We start from the raw sequence: 22,247 nt of genomic DNA on the forward strand, positions 1-22,247 counted from the left end.
GTATGTATGTTGTATGTCTGTAGCATGTTTTATGTATGTTGTATGTCTGTAGTATGTATGTATGTATGTTGTATGAATGTAGTATATATGAAGTATGCATGTATGTTGTATATATGTAGTATGTATGTATGTTGTATGAATGTAGTATATATGTAGTATGTATGTAGTATGCAGTATGTATGTATGTTGTATGAATGTAGTATATATGTAGTATGTATGTATGTTGTATGAAGGTAGTATATATGTAGTATGCATGTATTATGTAGTATGTATGTTGTATGAATGTAGTATATACTGTATGTAGTATGTATGTTGTATGAATGTAGTATATACTGTATGTAGTATGTATGTTGTATGAATGTAGTATATACTGTATGTAGTATGTATGTTGTATGAATGTAGTATATATGTAGTATGTATGGATGTTGTATGATTGTAGTATATATGAAGTATGTATGTAGTATGTATTGTGGGGATGTGACTCGCTCAGGTGCAGCGGGAGACAATCAGGAGACCGGTTCTTCCACAGTGCTTGCAGTTTATTCACGGCATAAACGCACAAGGCAACGTAACAGCAAACAAATAGCCTTTTAGCTCAGGCAAAATAACACAATGTCCGTAGTTGTAGACTCAGAGCAGGAGTCTCAGCACACATGGGAGGCTTAGTCCTCCCCACACACAACTCCTTGGTTCAGGAGCAGGCCACATTATAAGGCTGTAGCCACACCCACGTTCCCAGCAGCTGACTGGTCACCTGACTGTGACCTCACCACAGGTCCTTCAAACAAAAACAATAACAATATCTGTTATGCTTTACTTCTGCCTTACATTATAGAGACAAGCCATTTATGAGACACATATCTCCCATCGATTACACGACCCTTAGCCCTGCCACATACCTCCCCCCTCTGCCTAAAGCCGTGGGGCTTGGCACTTTCACCTACCAGGCAAGGGATTCTGGAGAGGGCATCGGCATTCCCATGTAGCTTCCCGGCCCTATGCTCTACATGGAAGCTGAAGTCTTGTAGGGCTAAGAACCAGCGGGTGACCCTAGCATTCTTGCCCTTGGTTTCCCTCATCCACCTGAGTGGGGCATGGTCGGATATTAACCTAAACTTCCGTCCCACCAGGTAGTACCGTAATGTGTCCACTGCCCATTTTATGGCCAAACACTCCTTCTCTACAACTGAGTAATTTCTCTCACAAGAAGTCAACTTCCTACTCATGTAGAGAACAGGATGCTCCTCCCCACGTATCTCTTGGGAAAGGACAGCTCCTACCCCGACATCTGAGGCATCTGTCTGGAGGACAAATTCACGTTTAAAGTCTGGGGCCACCAAAACGGGTTGCTTACAAAGCGCTCCCTTCATTTCTTGGAAGGCTGACTCTGCTTCTTCGGACCAGCTGACCATCACTGACTTTGTCCCTTTAAGCAGATCAGTTAGAGGTGCAGCCATTGTGGCGAAGTTTGGGATAAACCTCCTGTAATATCCCACAATCCCCAGGAAGGCTTTAACTTGCTTCTTTGACAGAGGTCTCGGCCATGTTTGAATTGCCTCCACTTTATTGATTTGGGGTTTGATCTCGCCACGCCCCACTACATATCCGAGGTACTTGGCTTCTTCTCTCCCCAAGGCACACTTCTTCGGGTTTATTGTAAACCCTGCCTCTCTTAGAGCGTCAAACACTGCTTGGACCTTTTCCAGGTGAGTCTCCCAGTCCGGGGTAAAGATGACGATATCATCCAGGTATGCAGCAGCGTATAGCTTATGAGGTGCAAGGATTCTATCCATCGCCCTCTGGAAGGTTGCTGGAGCTCCCTGTAGGCCAAACGGCATCCGGACATACTGGAAGCACCCGTCTGGTGTGGAGAATGCCGTCTTCTCCTTGGCTTCCTGTGCCATGGGGATCTGCCAATATCCCTTGGTCAGATCCAAAGTGGTTATGTACCTGGCAGGTCCAAGTCTCTCGATGAGCTCATCAACGCGTGGCATGGGATAAGCGTCGAACTTGGAGACCTCATTCAGCTTCCGGTAATCGTTGCAGAACCTCCATTCACCATCAGGTTTTGGGACCAGGACAATCGGGCTCGACCAGCCGCTCTTGGATTCCTCAATGACCCCGAGCTTCAACATACGCTGCACCTCCTTGGAGATTACCTCTCGCCGGGCCTCAGGAATACGATATGGTTTCACGTTCACCCGCACATGTGGCTTGGTCAGAATTTCGTGCTCCACCACCTTCGTGCACCCCGGCAACTCTGAGAACAGGTCCCGGTTTTTCTGGAGTAACTCCCGGCACTGCTGCTTCTGGGCCTTCGATAGAGTCTCCGCTATGGTAACGGCTCCAACCTCCCCTTCTAGGTTGCCCAGCAAGCACGGAGTTACCGCTGGCTCTCTATCTTGCCACGGCTTGATAAGGTTAACATGGTAAACCTGGTATGGCTTCCGTCTTCCGGGTTGGTGGATCTTGTAGTTTACGTCTCCCAGTTTCTCCACCACCTCATATGGCCCTTGCCACTTGGCCAAGAACTTACTTTCCACCGTCGGGATTAGCACGAGAACTCGGTCTCCCGGATTGAACTGCCTCACTCTGGCTGACCGGTTGTAGACCCTGGCCTGAGCCTCTTGTGCCTGGCGGAGATGTTCTTTAACAATGGGCATCACCTTTGCAACCCTCTGCTGCATCAGTGCCACATGCTCAATGACGCTTCTGTGGGGCGTGACTTCGGCTTCCCAGGTTTCCTTGGCTATATCTAGGAGACCTCGCGGATGCCGGCCGTACAGAAGCTCGAAGGGGGAGAACCCCGTGGAGGCCTGGGGAACTTCACGGATAGAAAACAGTAAATACGGTAAGAGACAATCCCAGTCTCTACCATCTTCCTCTATGACTTTTCTCAGCATGCTCTTCAGGGTCTTGTTAAACCTCTCAACAAGGCCATCTGACTGTGGATGGTACACTGAAGTCCTCAGCTGGGAAATTTGCAAGACTCTGCACAATTCTCTCATCACCTTGCTCATAAAAGGTGTCCCCTGGTCGGTCAGGATCTCCTTCGGCAAACCCGTCCGGGAAAACACATGGACCAGCTCACGGGCTATACTCTTCGCAGAGGAGTTTCTCAGGGGAATGGCCTCAGGATAGCGTGTGGCATAGTCCAGGATGACTAATATATACTGATGGCCCCGAGCTGATTTAACTAAGGGACCGACCAAGTCCATGGCAATTCTCTCAAATGGCACCTCAATAATGGGCAGTGGCACAAGAGGGTTCCGAAAATGAGATGTGGGGGCAGTTAACTGACATGTCGGGCAGGACCTGCAATAGTTTACTATTTCCCGGTGACACCCAGGCCAATAGAACCTCTGTACAATCCGTTCCTGGGTTTTTTCCACCCCCAGGTGTCCCCCCAAGATGTGTGAATGGGCCATGTCCAACACTTTTCGTCTATAGGGGCCTGGTACTATTAACTGCTCTGCCACCTCCTCCCTTATTTTCGTGACCCGGTACAACAATTCCCCACTCAACATAAAATGGGGAAACCTTGTGTCTGCTCCCGGCTCTTGTGCAACCCCATTAATGACGGTGACATTGTTAAAGGCTTCCCTTAGTGTGGGGTCCCTATGTTGGGCAGTCCCAAAATTCTCCCCGGCCACCCCTAACTCCGGGATGTCAGGTACAGGGGACCCTTCCTCTTCATCCCCAACAAGGACACATAAAGGGAACTCGTCTGCCTCTGGTGGTGGCGATACCTCAGTGGGGTGGATTGGTTCCCTGCTCTTGCTAGCACACTCAGAACCCATCCCCCACAGATCCCAAAACAGACAGAAATCCCGGCCAATAATTATGGGATGCAACAAGTCTCGAACAACGCCAACTTCATGCGACTCGGTGCCATGCGCCGTTTCAATCTTCACCCTAGCCATAGGGTAGTCCTTTGCATCGCCATGTATGCACCGAACACCAATCTTTTTACCCGGGAGTATGTTTAGAGGAAAACTGGCCCTCACAAGGGTCACCAAGCTCCCGGAGTCCAGAAGCGCCATTACTGTTCGACCGTTCACCTTCACGGGACACGCTTGTGGCCCCTTGTTAGGTAGCGAGTTCACACTGCAAGCTGGATATGCGTAGTATGAACTACGGCGTCCCATGCTGCAGTCCATCTGCTCGGTGGTCTGGGGACAACGGGCCGCTATATGTCCTGGCCCATGACACTTCCAGCAAATAACACCCGAGGGGACCTTGGGCACCGCCTCCCCCGCCCCTTTTGACCCTGGACGCACCACCCCTTTTTGTGACTCCGCCCCCTGCTGGGACCCCCAATATGGAATGGGCTGCTTCCCCAAGGAACCTTCCATCCCCTGGTATCTCTCGACCAGCCCAACCAGTTCATCAGCATTTTGGGGATCACCCTGGGCAACCCAAGTCTGTAGAGGTCTCGGCAGAGAATGCACAAACCGATCCATCACAACTCGCTCTACCATTTGTGCAGGGGAAGCCGACTCTGGCTGCAGCCATTTCTGGACCAGGTGCAACAGGTCAAACATTTGGGAGCGCGGGGGTTTGTCCCGGTGATAGGCCCAACGATGCACTCTCTGTGCCCTGGTAGTCATTGTTACCCCCAAGCGGGCGAGAATTTCCGCTTTTAATTTGGGATACTCTCTGGCATCTTGTACCGTCAGGTCAAAGTACGCCTTCTGGGGCTCCCCCGTTAGGTAAGGGGCCAGTACCTCCGCCCACCGCTCTGGCTGAAGTTTTTCCCTCTCAGCCACCCTCTCAAACACCGTCAGGAAGGCCTCCACATCATCCTCAGGGGTCATTTTTTGTAATGCGCGTCTTACCGCCTTCTCGACGTCGGTGGCATCAGCCCGACCTGGGGTTGGGGCGCTCGTCCTGCCCTCCTGGATGGCGGTTGCCAGAAGCTGCATCTGCTGCCGTTGTTCCTGCTGGCTTTGCTGGAACTGCTGCCGCTGCTCCTGCTGGCTTTGCTGGATCTGCTGTAACAACAGCTTGTTGGTTTCCTGCTGCAGTGCCTGGGACTGGACCAGGTGTTTCATGAGGTCCTCCATGATTCCAGGCAATGCTTGTTGCCCCGCTGCAAACTTCACCCAGGACATGCAGCAACTGTCTCAAGTCTCTGCTGGGACCGCTGCCCGCACGTGTACCACCAATTGTGGGGATGTGACTCGCTCAGGTGCAGCGGGAGACAATCAGGAGACCGGTTCTTCCACAGTGCTTGCAGTTTATTCACGGCATAAACGCACAAGGCAACGTAACAGCAAACAAATAGCCTTTTAGCTCAGGCAAAATAACACAATGTCCGTAGTTGTAGACTCAGAGCAGGAGTCTCAGCACACATGGGAGGTTTAGTCCTCCCCACACACAACTCCTTGGTTCAGGAGCAGGCCACATTATAAGGCTGTAGCCACACCCACGTTCCCAGCAGCTGACTGGTCACCTGACTGTGACCTCACCACAGGTCCTTCAAACAAAAACAATAACAATATCTGTTATGCTTTACTTCTGCCTTACATTATAGAGACAAGCCATTTATGAGACACATATCTCCCATCGATTACACGACCCTTAGCCCTGCCACAGTATGTATGTTGTATATATGTAGTATGTATGTTGTATGAATGTAGTATATATGTAGTATGTATGTAGTATGCATGTATGCATGTTGTATGAATGTAGTATATATGAAGTATGTATGTATTATGTATGTATGTTGTGTATATGTAGTATGTATGTATGTTGTATGAATGTAGCATATACACTCACTGGCCACTTTATTAGGTACACCTGTCCAACTGTGTGTTAAGACTTAATTTCTAATCAGCCAATCACATGGCGGCAACTCAGTGCATTTAGGCATGTAGACATGGTCAAGACAATCTCCTGCAGTTCAAACCGAGCATCAGTATGGGGAAGAAAGGTGATTTGAGTGCCTTTGAACGTGGCATGATTGTTGGTGCCAGGGCTGGTCTGAGAATTTCAGAAACTGCTGATCTACTGGGATTTTCACGCACAACCATCTCTAGGGTTTACAGAGAATGGTCCGAAAAAGAAAAAAAATCCAGTGAGCGGCAGTTCTGTGGCCGGAAATGCCATGTTGATGCCAGAGGTCAGAGGAGAATGGGCAGACTGGTTCGAGCTGATAGAAAGGCAACAGTGACTCAAATTGCCACCCGTTACAACCAAGGTAGGCAGAAGAGCATCTCTGAACGCACAGTGCGTCGAACTTTGAGGCAGATGGGCTACAGCAGCAGAAGACCACACTGGGTACCACTCCTCTCAGCTAAGAACAGGAAACTGAGGCTACAATTTGCACAAGCTCATCGAAATTGGACAGTAGAAGATTGGAAAAACGTTGCCTGGTCTGATGAGTCTCGATTTCTGCTGCGACATTCGGATGGTAGGGTCAGAATTTGGCGTAAACAACATGAAAGCATGGATCCATCCTGCCTTGTATCAACGGTTCAGGCTGGTGGTGGTGGTGTCATGGTGTGGGGAATTTTTTCTTGGCACTCTTTGGGCCCCTTGGTACCAATTGAGCATCGTTGCAACGCCACAGCCTACCTGAGTATTGTTGCTGACCATGTCCATCCCTTTATGACCACAATGTACCCAACATCTGATGGCTACTTTCAGCAGGATAATGCGCCATGTCATAAAGCTCGAATCATCTCAGATTGGTTTCTTGAACATGACAATGAGTTCACTGTACTCAAATGGCCTCCTCAGTCACCAGATCTCAATCCAATAGAGCATCTTTGGGATGTGGTGGAACGGGAGATTCGCATCAGGGATGTGCAGCCGACAAATCTGCGCCAACTGTGTGATGCCATCATGTCAATATGGTCCAAAATCTCTGAGGAATGCTTCCAGCACCTTGTTGAATCTCTGCCACGAAGAATTGAGGCAGTTCTGAAGGCAAAAGGGGGTCCAACCCCTTACTAGCATGGTGTACCTAATAAAGTGGCCAGTGAGTGTATGTAGTATGTATATATGTTGCATGAATGTAGTATATATGTAGTATGTATGTATGCATCCTGTATGAATGTAGTATCTATGTATTATGTAGTATGTGTGTATGTTGTATGAATGTAGTATATATGTAGTATGTATGTATGTTGTATGTATGTAGTAAGTATGTAGTATGTATGTTTTTTGTTTTTTTTACATTCAACACATTAGCCGGATGATGGGACTACTACTGTCCCATCATTGGCTAATGTGTCAATCACTGTCATTGTAGCAGGCATAGCCCGATGGGCCTTGTAGTCCCATCGGACGATGCCTGCACACACACACAACCCCCGGCAGGCCCACACAGACCCCCAGCAGCCCGCACAGACCCCCGGCAGGCCTGCACAGACCCCCGGCAGCCCGCACAGACCCCCGGCAGGCCCGCACAGACCCCCGGCAGGCCCGCACAGACCCCCGAGGCCCGTACAGACCCCGCCCACAGACACGCACAGTGTCCGCCCACGCACCACCCACACTCTTCCCCCCTCCCGAACTGGATGTGCAAGTAAAGAAAGGGTTTATTTTTATTCCGATATTTGTGCCCCATTGACTTGCATGGGTTTCCGATATCGGAATCGGCGATACCCGATACTTTTTGGGTATCAGTCCAATCCAATCCGATCCAATATTTCCCGATATCGGAAGGTATCGCTCAACACTACTTATAACCAATTTTTTTTTCTCTTATTTTTGTGTTTGCTTAAAAATAGCTATTCCATGTTTTTTGACCAACTGCAAGAAATACAGTCATATGTAAAAGTTTGGGCACCCCTATTAATGTTAACCTTTTTTCTTTATAACAATTTTGGTTTTTGCAACAGGTATTTCAGTTTCATATATCTAATAACTGATGGACTCAGTTATATTTCTGGATTCAAATGAGGTTTATTGTACTAACAGAAAATGTGCAATCTGCATTTAAACAAAATTTGACCGGTGCAAAAGTATGGGCACCCTTATCATTTTCTTGATTTGAACACTCCTAACTACTTTTTACTGACTTCCTGAAGCACTAAATTGGTTTTGTAACCTCATTGAGCTTTGAACTTCATAGCCAGGTGTATCAAATCATGAGAAAAGGTATTTAAGGTGGCCACTTGCAAGTAGTTCTCCTATTTGATTCTCCTATGAAGAGTGGCATCATGGGCTCCTCAAAACAACTCTCAAATGATCTGAAAACAAAGATTATTCAACATAGCTTTTCAGGGGAAGGATACAAAAAGTTGTCTCAGAGATTTAACCTGTCAGTTTCCACTGTGAGGAACATAGTAAGGAAATGGAAGAACACAGGTACAGTTCTTGTTAAGCCCAGAAGTGGCAGGCCAAGAAAAATATCAGAAAGGCAGAGAAGAAGAATGGTGAGAACAGTCAAGGACAATCCACAGACCACCTCCAAAGACCGGCAGCATCATCTTGCTGCAGATGGTGTCACTGTGCATCGGTCAACAATACAGCGCATGCATAACGCCTTTTTGTATGACCAAACAACTCAATCTTTGTTTCATCCGTTCACAGGACCTTCTTCCAAAATGTAACTGGCTTGTCCAAATGTGCTTTTGCATACCTCAGGCGACTCTGTTTGTGGCGTGCTTGCAGAAACGGCTTCTTTCGCATCACTCTCCCATACAGCTTCTCCTTGTGTAAAGTGCGCTGTATTGTTGACCGATGCACAGTGACACCATCTGCAGCAAGATGATGCTGCAGGTCTTTGGAGGTGGTCTGTGGATTGTTGTTGACTGTTCTCACCATTCTTCTTCTCTGCCTTTCTGATATTTTTCTTGGGCTGCCACTTCTGGGCTTAATAAGAACTGTACCTGTGTTCTTCCATTTCCTTACTATATTCCTCACAGTGGAAACTGACAGGTTAAATCTCTGAGACAACTTTTTGTATCCTTCCCCTGAAAAGCTATGTTGAATAATCTTTGTTTTCAGATCATTTGAGAGTTGTTTTGAGGAGCCCATGATGCCACTCTTCATTGGAGAATCAAATAGGAGAACTACTTGCAAGTGGCCACCTTAAATACCTTTTCTCATGATTTGATACACCTGGCTATGAAGTTCAAAGCTCAATGAGGTTACAAAACCAATTTAGTGCTTCAGGAAGTCAGTAAAAAGTAGTTAGGAGTGTTCAAATCAAGAAAATGATAAGGGTGCCCATACTTTTGCACCGGTCAAATTTTGTTTAAATGCAGATTGCACATTTTCTGTTAGTACAATAAACCTCATTTGAATCGAGAAATATAAATGAGTCCATCAGTTATTAGATATATGAAACTGAAATAGCTGTTGCAAAAACCAAAATTGTTATAAAGAAAAAAAGGTTAACATTAATAGGGGTGCCCAAACTTTTACATATGACTGTAGGTTGCCCTAAGCTTCGGCAAAGGATGTCCTCCTGTCCTGTGACCTTCTAGTTGAGTTATGGTTTGGAAATATGTTGGGGTCTATTTTAACATTTATAGAGGGCTTTGCAATTGACTGCAACTTTTTGCATTTTCTATGCAGCATAGGGGACAGAAGATGATGTGATTCCAGAGTGGATTCATCCCTAGCAAGTGGACCTTGGAGGTCTTGGATGCCCATTTATGTCATGATGGAAAATATACAAAGTCATTTTAACAAATGTAATCCACTAATGATCACAATGTCCTCAGAGCCCCAGCATTACCGACGGCCTGTTATTCCATTACTTCTTATTAGTTATTCATTGACCGTCCAGTTCCAGGTTCACTGAGGAGACTTCTTAGAAATTTTATAAATAAGAATCTAAATTCCACGTTTCCTTGTCTGGGAGGAGGTTATATAGCCAGAATTCCAGTCTCGTGCTAAATGTCAAATGCTTAAAGACAAACTATGCTTATTTCTTACTATAAAGCTGAATTCACCTTTGTTTTCTTGTATGCAAAAAAATCCCAATTTTCATCAGTGTGCTGTTTTTAATTTTTTAATTTTTATCAATTTTTTGTTAACATGTCAGTTTTCGTCACCTGTGTGTCATCCGTTTTTCTAAAATGAGTAAAAAAAATTAATGGAGGTTTCCCAAGTTACTCTGAGCTAAGGTCATGTGCACAAGGAGTTTTTCGATGAGCTTTTGGAGCAGAAACTTTCCAAATCTTTATCTAAATGTCAAAATTCCTTACACATTTTCAGTTTCTGCTCCGAAAACTCGTCAAAAAGACTCCGTGCGCGCATAGCCTAACAGTCAGTGAAAAACAGGCAGAACACAGATGCAACACGGATTACATCCACATCCTGTCCATTTTTGTGGCCCTAACCAGTTAAAATGTGCAAGTTTGAGCCACATATTGGATCAAAATTTGGCATGACTCCATTTTAATTTTCAGGACTGACGTTCCATAAACAAAATGTTCGAATGGTGCATAGCAAATGTTGTGCCAATAACCAAAAAGGAGTAAAAATTGAGCTGGGAAACTATAGGCTGGTAAATTTAACTTTGGTTGTGGGCAAAATATTTGATGGTTTTCTAAGAGATGCTATTGTGGAGTTTGTTGAAAAACAACTTCATAATTTAGCATCAACTTGAGTTTATGATGGAGTAGTCATGTCTAACTAATCTGATCAGCTTCTATAAGGAGATACAGTAAGTTCCAGATTGGACCATGGTAAAGATGTGAGTGTCGCCCATCTTGACTTTTTAAGGGCATTTGATATGATGCCATGTAACAGCTGGCTTAGGATACAGAGGATTGTTATTAATGGCACACACTCTGAGGGTAACGCATGGATCAGTATTGGGCCCTCTTCTTCTTAATATATTTAACCACTTTCTGATATCAGGCATAATAGTACGCCGACGGCGGACTCCCTCCCTTTGATGTGAGCTCCGGCGATGAGCCCACATCTTTCCCGGGACATGTCAACTGTTTTGAACAGCTGACATGTGCCTGGAATAGCTGTGGGTGGAATCGCTATCCACCCGCGGCTATTAACCCGTTAAATGCCACTGTCAAACGCTAACAGAGGCATTTAACTCGTGCTTCAGGCCATTGGGCCGAAAATCCGCCCACCGGTGACCCTCGGCACATGATTGAGGGGACACCGGTTCGTTGGCATGACAACTAGAGGTCTCCTGGAGACCTCTATGGTTGTCACTGCCGGCTTGCTGTGAGCGCCACCCAGTGATTGCCACTCATGGCAAGTAATTCTGCAAGATAGAGGCGATCTGATCATCAAACTAATAGCAAAGCCACAAAAGAGGACTGAAAATCCTCAAAAATTTCAAAAATAGAGCAGAAAAAGGGGCAGCACCATTTACCTGCCCAGGTCTTTGAACAAATGCACTACAGGATGCAGCCAGCCCATATAGCAAAGATCTGGCAAAACACAGGTGCAAAATACCAAATAGAAAGCCACTCACCACCTACCCATTCATGGAGGGGGTGACTGCTTAGTACAAATTTGCACAATAGAGGCCTGTATAAGGCACTGTTCACATACAGGTATTGCATAGTGTCTAGTTCTCAGCCTATTAAGGCCCCTTTACATTTAGCGATGCACCAGCGATCCCGACAATGATACGACCCGGTCAGGATCGCTGGTGCATCGCTAAATGGTCGCTAGTGAGCTGCCACACAGGCAGATCTCACAGCGATGTAGCAACGCAGCAGCGGTCATTACTTACCGTTCAGACGCGGCGATCCTAACGTCCTCCCGCCCGCGTCCACGCGTTGCTCGTCGGTGCCAGCAGGAAGCACCCGACGAGAAATGGAGCTGCACGATCTCGCGCGATCAGCGACAGCCAGCGGGGGAGCCGGTCGGAGGTAAGTATCACACATAGCGATATCGCTGCTGCGTCACAAAATCGGTGATGCTTTAGCGATATCGCTAGCGATATCGCTATGTGTAAAGGCCCCTTAAGTCATGCCCATACTATTCGATTAGGCAGGCTGGCCAGCACTCTCTAAATGCATCCCATGTGAACACCCCTCATCACACAAAAAATAAGCCCTCACCCAATCAGAGATCACGAAAAATGTAAACGCTACGGGTCTCGGAAAATGGTTCAATTTCTTTTTTTTTTAACAAAGTTTTGAATTTTTTTTCACCACTTAGATAAAAAAAGAACCTAGACATCTTTGGTGTCTATGAACTCGTAATGACCTGGAGAATCATAATGGCAGGTCAGATTTAGCATTTAGCGAACCTAGTGAAAAAGCCAAGCAAAAAAACAGTATGGGATTGCACTTTTTTTCAATTCAACCCCACTTGAAATGTTTTCTTGAAATATTTTTCCCGTTTTCTAGTACACGACATGGTAAAACCAATGGAGTCATTAAAAAGTACAACTCTTTCCACAAAAAACAAGCCCTCAGATGGCCATGTTGACGGAAAAATAAAAAAGTTATGGCTCTGAAAAGAAGGGGAGCAAAAAACGAAAACGCAAAACTGAAAATACCACCTGTCATAAAGGGGTTAATATTGAACTGGTTGAGGGAATTCTTAGTAAAAACTCAATAACTGCAGATGATACTAAGCTCTGCAAAGTAATCAATGCAGAAGAGGAAAATTTAATAACAGTGTTTTAGGGAAACTGGAGGCTTGGGCCAAGAAATGGCAATTGAAGTTCAATGTTAATAAATATAAATCCATTCACTTGGGCAGAGGAAACAAAATATACTATTATGCAGGAACTTGTAAAACCCTGGGTTAAATTGGGCATATGGGTGGACAGCAAACTCAACTTTAGTGCCCCATGCCATGCAGCTGCTGCCAAGGCAAAAAAAATCATGCGATGCACTAAAAAAAATGCATAGATGCTCATAAAAAAATATAGTTTGCCTTTATACAAGTCACTAGTACAGCTACATTTAGAATACCGTCAATTTTGGGCTCCCGTGTATAAAAAGGACAATAATAATCGAGGTTATTAAGGGAATGGGTGAACTGCAGTACCAAGACAGGTTAGCAAACTTGTGGTTATTTAGTTTGGAAAAACGAAGGTTTAGGGGTGATTTTATTACAATGTACAAATACACTGCTTAAAAAAATAAAGGGAACACTAAAACAACAGAATATAACTCCAATCAAACTTCTGTGAAATCAAACTGTCCACTTAGGAAACAACACTGATTGACAATCAATTTCACATGCTGTTGTGCAAATGGAATGGACAACAGATGGAAATTATTGGCAATTATCAAGACACCCTCAATAAAGGAGTGGTTCTGCAGGTGGGGACCACAGACCACATCTCAGTACCAATGCTTTCTGGCTGATGTTTTGGTCACTTTTCAATGTTGGTTGTGCTTTCACACTCGTGGTACAGTAGCATGAGACAGACTCTACAACTCACACAAGTGGCTCAGGTAGTGCAGCTCATCCAGGATGGCACATCAAAGCGAGCTGTGGCAAGAAGGTGTAAGGCCTGTTTCACACTTGCTTTTTTTTGCAGCGCGTTTTTCCCGCAAAAAAACGAATTGAAAAACGCATACAAAAGCATACAACTGCTGCGTTTTTTTCAAGCATTTTTATGAGCATGCATGAAAAAAACGCAGCGTTTTTAAGCGTTTGTATGCGTTTTTAGTGCGTTTTTACCGCATTTGCGTTTTTTTCCAACATTAGGTGGCCCCTCACACTAACCCAAACCATGACTTTACTAACCCTAACCCTGACCCTAACCCTAACCCTGACCCTAACCCTAACCCTTAACCAAACCATACTTAACCCTAACCCTGACCCTAACCCTTAACCAAACCATACTTAACCCTAACCCAAACCCTAAATAACCTTAACCCTAACCCTAACCCTGACCCTAACCCTAACCCTTAACCAAACCATACTTAACCATAACCCTGACCCTAACCCTTAACCAAACCATACTTAACCTTAACCCTAACCCTAACCCTAACCCTGACCCTAACCCTTAACCAAACCATACTTAACCCTAACCCTGACCCTAACCCTGACCCTAACCCTGACCCTAACCCTTAACCAAACCATACTTAACCCTAACCCTGACCCTAACCCTGACCCTAACCCTTAACCAAACCATACTTAACCCTAACCCTGACCCTAACCCTAACCCTGACCCTAACCCTTAACCAAACCATACTTAACCCTAACCCTGACCCTAACCCTAACCCTGACCCTAACCCTTAACCAAACCATACTTAACCCTAACCCTGACCCTAACCCTGACCCTAACCCTTAACCAAACCATACTTAACCCTAACCCTGACCCTAACCCTGACCCTAACCCTTAACCAAACCATACTTAACCCTAACCCTGACCCTAACCCTAACCCTGACCCTAACTCTAACCCTAAACCCCCTTAACTAACCCTAACTTTACCCAAACCCCTAAATTCCATTGTCTAAACTAATGGTAAAAAAAAAAACGCATGTGCAAAAAAACGCATACATAAGCATGCCAATGCGCACATATGCTCACCATAGACTTATAATGGGTGTCTTGCTGTAAAAAAATGCATTGCGCGCGCATGCGTTTTTTTGAGGCAAATCGGACGCACAAAAAATGCAACAAGTTGCATTTTGTGCGCCCGAGCGCATACCGCAAAAAAACGCATGCGCGGTAAAACGCGTACAAACGCATGTGTATGCGCACATAAGCGCATCCCATGCAAAGTATAGGAAAAAAAACGCATGCGCTATTTAGCGCTAAATTACCGCGAAAAAAAACGCAAATGTGAAACCAGCCTCAGGCTGGCGGAACGCACCAAATAATAAAAATGATAATGAGGTGCGCTCGCAGCCTGGGGTCCACCGTACAGAGATGTAGAACTGCTGCTCGGTAATGCCGGCCACTGACTGGCGGTATAGCTAATACACACGGGTTAACCTCACCCGGTGAACTAGAAGGCGAACCCTGTTGCTTCACAGGGCCGCAATACTGCAGGATGAATGCTAGGGTTTGGTCACAGGAGCCTACCCCAATGGCACGGGGATAGAGACCTTCTAGACCCCCTAGTATTCGGCACTGCAACTGCGGTGCCTGAGTAACTAAACTGAAGATAAAGCACTTAATGTGCATACAGCACTGTCCAGGCGGACACCACTAACCACTCCAAGCTTTGGGTAGGAAAGCGCACTATTTTGCGCACAGCGCTGCTACTGGTGGATGCCGTTTTCGACGCAGTAACAATCGTGCCTTGTGCTGGATGGCACAATATGGCGCTAAGTGTGGTAAAGAGACTTGATAGCACTGTGGGTCAAGACAATGCCACTAGTAGGCGCTGACTTTTTATTCCAATTCCCTATGCACAAGCACAGCGTCGGACTGGAACACCTTGGGCCCACCAGAGAAAATCATTCTTGGGGCCCACTATGTAGGTGCATAGAGTTAAATACCAGACCACCAATTATGCGGTAAAACACGCTAATATCCGGGTATAATATAAGGTTGTACATGTCTTAATTATGTAGCAGGAGTTGGGGTAGCCCCCTCATAGAATATAAAGCAGCCCCCTCACATAGTATAATGCAGCCATCTCATAGAATATAATGCAGCCATCTCATAGAATATAATACTGCCCCCCTCATAGGGTATAATACTGCCCCCCTCATAGGGAATAATGCACCCCCTCATAGGGTATAATGCACCCCCTCATAGGGTATAATGCACCCCCTCATAGGGTATAATACTGCCCCCCTTATAGGGTATAATACTGCCCCCCTCATAGGGAATAATACTGCCCCCCTCATAGGGAATAATGCACCCCCTCATAGGGAATAATGCTGCCCCCTCATAGGGTATAATACTGCCCCCCTCATAGGGAATAATGCACCCCCTCATAGGGTATAATACTGCCCCCCTCATAGGGTATAATACTGCCCCCCTCATAGGTCATAGGGTATAATGCACCCCCTCATAGGGAATAATGCACCCCCTCATAGGGAATAATGCTGCCCCCTCATAGGGTATAATACTGCCCCCCTCATAGGGTATAATACTGCCCCCCTCATAGGGTATAATACTGCCCCCCTCATAGGGAATAATGCTGCCCTCCTCATAGGGTATAATACTGCCCCCCTCATAGGGAATAATGCTGCCCCCTCATAGGGTATAATGCACCCCGTCATAGGGAATAATGCTGCCCTCCTCATAGGGTATAATGCTGCCCCCCTCATAGGGTATAATGCTGCCTCCTCATAGGGTATAATGCTGCCCCCTCATAGGGTATAATGCTGCCCCCTCATAGGGTATAATGCTGCCCTCCTCATAGGGTATAATGCACCCCGTCATAGGGAATAATGCTGCCCTCCTCATAGGGTATAATACTGCCCCCCTCATAGGGTATAATGCTGCCCTCCTCATAGGGTATAATGCACCCCGTCATAGGGAATAATGCTGCCCTCCTCATAGGGTATAATGCTGCCCCCCTCATAGGGTATAATGCTGCCTCCTCATAGGGTATAATGCTGCCCCCTCATAGGGTATAATGCTGCCCTCCTCATAGGGTATAATGCACCCCCTCATAGGGAATAATGCTGCCCTCCTCATAGGGTATAATGCTGCCCCCTCATAGGGTATAATGCTGCCCCCTCATAGGGTATAATGCTGCCCCCTCATAGGGTATAATGCTGCCCTCCTCATAGGGTATAATGCACCCCCTCATAGGGTATAATGCTGCCTCCTCATAGGGTATAATGCTGCCCCCTCATAGGGTATAATGCTGCCCCCTCATAGGGTATAATACTGCCCCCCTCATAGGGTATAATACTGCCCCCCTCATAGGGTATAATGCTATATAGATATATAGAGTTAGATAGATATAGATAGAAAGATAGATGTAGAAATAGTTAGATATAGAGATAGATAGTAGATAATGGATAGAAAGTAGATAATGGATAGATAGAAAGATTCATAGAGATAGATAGAGATAGATATAAAGATAGATATAGAAAGAAATATAGATAGATAGATAGATCTAGATAGCTATAGATAGAAAGATATAGAGATATATAGATATATAGAGATAGATAATAGATAGAGATATACAGATATAATAATAATAATATAGACATATATAGATAGATATAGAGATAAATATATATAGATAGATGGATATAAATAAAAATAGATATAGAGATATATAGATAGATATAGAGATAATAGATATAGAGATAGATAGATATAGAGATAGATATAGAGACAAATAGATATAGAAAGATAGATATAGAGATAGATATAGAGATAATAACTAGATATAGAGATATGTATAGAGATAGATAGATATAGAGTTAGAAAGATAGATAGATAGAGATAGCTAGATAGATAGATGGATAGATAGATATAGATAATAGAGATAATAGATAGATATAATAGATAGATATAGAGATAGATGGATAGATCAATAGATAGATAGATAAAGAGAGAGAGATGGAGATAGAGATAGATAATGAGATATAGAGATAGATATAGAGATACAGTGTTAGATAGAAAGATAGATATAGAGATAGATAGATATAGAGATAGATATGGATATAGAGATAACAGATATAGAGATAGATAGATATAGAGATAGATAGATATATATAGAGATAATATATAGATAGATATAGAGATAATATATAGATAGCTATAGAGAGAGAGATATAGAGATAGATATAGAGAGAAACAGATATAGATATAGAGATAGATATAGAGATAATAGATAGATATAGAGATAGATAGATATAGATATAAAGATAGAGACAGAGAGAGCGGTAGATAGAGAGAGAGATAGAGATAGAGAGAGATAGATACAGAGATTGATAAATAGATAGAGAGATAGATATAGATAATAGATAGAGATAGATAGATAAAGATAGATAATAAATATAGAGATAACAGATAGATATAGAGATAGAGTAAGATAGAAAAATATAGAGATAGGTAGATATAGATAATAGAGATAGCTAGATAGATAGACATAATAGATAGATATAGATATAGATAGATATAGAGATAGATAGAAAGATAGATATAGAGATAGATGTAGAGATAGAAAGATAGATATAGAGATAGAGCGATAGATAGATAGAGATAGATATATAATAGATAGAGATAAATAGATAAAGATAGATAGATATAGAGATAGATATAGAGATAGAAAGATAGATAGATAGAAAGATAGATAGATATAGAGATAGAGATAAATAGATAGATGGATATAGAGAGAGATATAGAGAGAAATAGATATAGAGATAATAGATATATATAGAGATAGATAGATATAGATATAGAGAGAGATAGATACAGAGAAAAGATATAGAGATAAATAGAGAAAGATAGATAGATATATAGATATAGAGATAGAAAGATAGATAGATATACAGAGAGATAGATATAGAGATAGATAGAGATATATAGATAGCTATAGAGATAGATATAGAGAGAAATAGATATAGATATAGAGATAGATATAGAGATAGATATATAGATATAGAGATAGATATAGAGATAGATATAGATATAGAGATAGAGCGATAGATAGCGAGAGATATAGATATAGAGATAGATAGATACAGAGAAAAGATATAGAGATAGATAACGGATAAATAGATAGATAGGTATAGAGATAGATAGATATAGATATTAAATAGAGATATATATATAGATAAAGATAGATAGATATAGATGGTAGCTAGATAGATAATAAATATAGAGATAATAGATATAGAGATAGATAGATAGACATAATAGATAGATATAGAGATATATATAGAAAGATATAGAGATAGATGTAGAGATAGAAAGATAGATATAAAGATAGAGCGATAGATAGAGATAGATATAGAAACAGATAGATATAGATAATAGATAGAAAGATAGATAAAAGAGAGATAGAGAGAGAGATATATAGAGATATAGAGATAGATAGATAGAGAGAGACAGATAGAGAGAGCGAGAGAGATATAAAAACAAAACAAAACACAATACTCACCTCTCCTCCTCGCTCCCACGCTGATCCCGGCTTCGGTGTCAGGAGCTGCCCCCTCTGCCAGACACACAGCGGGTGCGCGATGTAGTGACGTCATCGCGCACTGGCTGTGAGCCAGGAGCAGAGAGGACTGAGGGCGGCGCCGGCCCTGATGCAGAGCGGCTTACTGGCTGGGGGCGGGGCCTCTGGGGGTGGAGACCTGAAATGATATGCACTGCTTCGCAGTGAATATTCATTTCTCTTTAGCAGCGGGAACAGGGGCTCCTGCCTCCTGACACCCGCTGCTACTCCGCTGGCAGGGGCCCCCATAGCAGCTGCATGGTGTGCCACACACCACTGGCTGGGGGCCCCTGGAGCAGCGGGGGCCCTAGGCAACAGCTGGCCCTGTATGCCAGCAGGTGCCAGGGCCCACCAGATGCCAGGGCCCACCGGAGAATTCTCCGGTGGGCCAGTCCGATGCTGCACAAGCACAACCAGAGGGAGGGGATCATAATGAGTCAGTGGCAGTTTCAAGCATCCATCTTCACACACACAACTAACCATAAGAGTCTATACTAGCTTATGGCCGAGCGGCCATGCGACTCTTTTATAGCGGCGTCCTTCCTGGACCTTCCCAGTGAACCAATCCGAGCAGGAACGGGACCTGTGCATGTGACCTCCGACCTCCAATGAGAGGTCGTCCCACGGGCATGCTCAGTAGGCAAAAGACAGGACTTAGTGCCAGGAGTGTCTGCTTGGTGCTGACTCAAGCATGGTGTTATAGAACCTGAAGGAGCAACCAGATGCTTAGCATCAGCCTGGGCAAGATGCCAGGACTTATGTCTCTGCTGAGCAGAAATCTCTGGGGGTACCGCAGAGGACATGGCTTGAGATTCCCCCTGTGCAGTGGGGGAAACTTGACGCCTAACATAAGGTTTGCTGTGTCTGTCAGCGTAGTGTCCAGAGGCTGGAGGCGCTACCTGGAGACAGGCCAGTACACCAGGAGACGTGGAGGGGCCCATAGGAGGGCAACAACCCAGCAGCAGGATCGCTACCTCCACCTTTGTGAAAGGAGGAACAGGAGGATCACTGCCAGAGCCCTGTAAAATGACCTCCAGCAGGCCACAAATGTACTTGTGTCTGCACAAATGGTTAGAAACCGAGTCCATGAGTATGGTCTAAGGGCCCAACGTCCACAGATGAGGGTTGTGCTCACAGCCCTACACCGTGCAGGATGCTTGGTATTTGCCACAGAACACCAGGATTGGCAAATTCGCCACTGGTGCCCTGTGCTCTTCACAGATGAAAGCAGGTTCACACTGAGCACAAGTGACAGAGTGTGGAGAGTGAGCTGCTGCCTGCAACATCCTTCAGCATGATTGGTTTGGCAGTGGTCAGTAATGGTGTGGGGTGGCATTTCTTTGGAGGGCCGCACAGCCTTCCATTTGCTTGCCAGAGGTAGACTGACTGCCATTAGGTACCGAGATGAGATCTTCAGACCCCTTGTGAGACCATATGCTGGTGCGGTTGGTCCTGGGTTCCTCCTAATGCAGGACAATGCCAGACCTCATGTGGCTGGAGTGTGTCAGCAGTTCCTGCAAGATGAAGGCATTGATTCTATGGACTGGCCTGCCTGTTCCCCAGAACTGAATCCGATTGAACACATCTGGGACATCATGTCTCGCTCCATCCACCAACGTCACATGTTGCACCACAGACTGTCCAGGAGTTGGTGGATGCTTTAGTCCAGGTCTGGGAAGAGATCCCTCAGGAGACTATCCGCCCCTCATCAGGAGAATGCCCAGGCGTTGTACAGTAGGGAGGTCATACAGGCACGTGGAGGCCACACACAATACTGAGCATCTTTTCCTTGTCATGAGACATTTCCACTGAAGTTGGTTCAGCCTGTGATTTGATTTTCCACTTTGATTTTGAGTATCATTCCAAATCCAGACCTCCATGGGATATTCATTTTGATTTACATTGATAATTGTTATGGTTTATTGTTCTGAACACATTCCACTATGCAATGAATAAAAATCTGCAACTGGAATATTTCATTCAGAGATATCTAAGATGTGGTATTTTAGTGTTCCTTTTATTTTTTGAGCAGTGTATATAAGGGGCAGTACAGAGATCTTTCAAATGATCTTTTTACACATACTGTATGACTGCAACTGTGACTAGAGGACATCCTCTATGCGTAAAGGAAAGAAGGCTTAATTACAGAAGGCGATTCTTTACTGCAAGAGCAATGAGACTATGGATTCTTTTCTATAAGAACAGTGAGACTATGGATTTTTTTTTATTGTGTAACAGAGACTGTTGGGTTCCTGCCCATGAAGACAACAAATTGTTTAGTGTGAATACTGTCATGCATTTTTACTGCATTTCATGGTGTTATGTGAAATGTAAAGAGTGTAATGTCAACAATGCAAGTATGAAAGGTACTAATGCTGCTTTGTGGGTACTGCAAAGTTAACTCTTAAGGTAACTCTGGTACACTCAGCTCAGGTATAGGGAAAGTATAGGATACAGTTTAATGCTTAGGTTACAAATAGATAAGTACTGTAGATGCTGTAGGGCATGATACAGTTAGTTGTTTGTGAATAGCCCAGGTTGGGAGGGGCTAGAGCAACTAGAAGAGGGAACTACTTCCTGGTTTAGTTAGTTAATGAAAGGAATAGTGAAAGTGTTCATTGGAGGCAAGGTCAAGTTCAAGTGGCAGTTTGCAGAAAGCATGGTGGTGGTGAATCGTTCTGGTGGTATGAGGTTGTACAAAACTACCAACGGACATTCCTGCAACATCCGGAGCCTAAGGCTCAAGTCGAGGGCTATGGAGAGCAGCGACAGCAACCCTTCCTTAAAGTGGAAGATGGACATGGAACCGCGTGAGGGAATCATAGCGGATCTCGGGGATACTGTGGTGCCGGATGGGCAATCCCTGGGGCTAACAGGAACTGTTAAAGTAGAGATAGTCCGAGCTGAACATAAGAAAATGATGGAAATGTATTGTGTTGATGGAACGATAACTGTAGGGTGCTGTGCTGGTAAGAGACAGATGTACTTTCACTGTCCAGTAGAGTTGAACTTGTTAAAACTAATTGGATGTCCCCTGATGGGAGTGCGGCTGTTTCTGGAACCACGGACGTGGATACAGCGCAGGCCTCTGGACTAAAAGTGAGTGCAATGCAATCTACACGGCGTAACTTGAAAAATTTGTTTTTGTCTTTTTCTGTGCCTTTTTAAAGTAAAATGTTGCATGCTAGTCTTCAACAAAATTGACAGACAAAAATCATGAACTAGCCAAAAAAAAGAAATTAAATTGAACATGGT

Source organism: Dendrobates tinctorius, unplaced genomic scaffold (genome assembly GCF_039654945.1).
Source record: "Dendrobates tinctorius isolate UK_male_01 unplaced genomic scaffold, ASM3965494v1 ptg000070l, whole genome shotgun sequence".
NCBI lineage: Eukaryota > Metazoa > Chordata > Amphibia > Anura > Dendrobatidae > Dendrobates > Dendrobates tinctorius.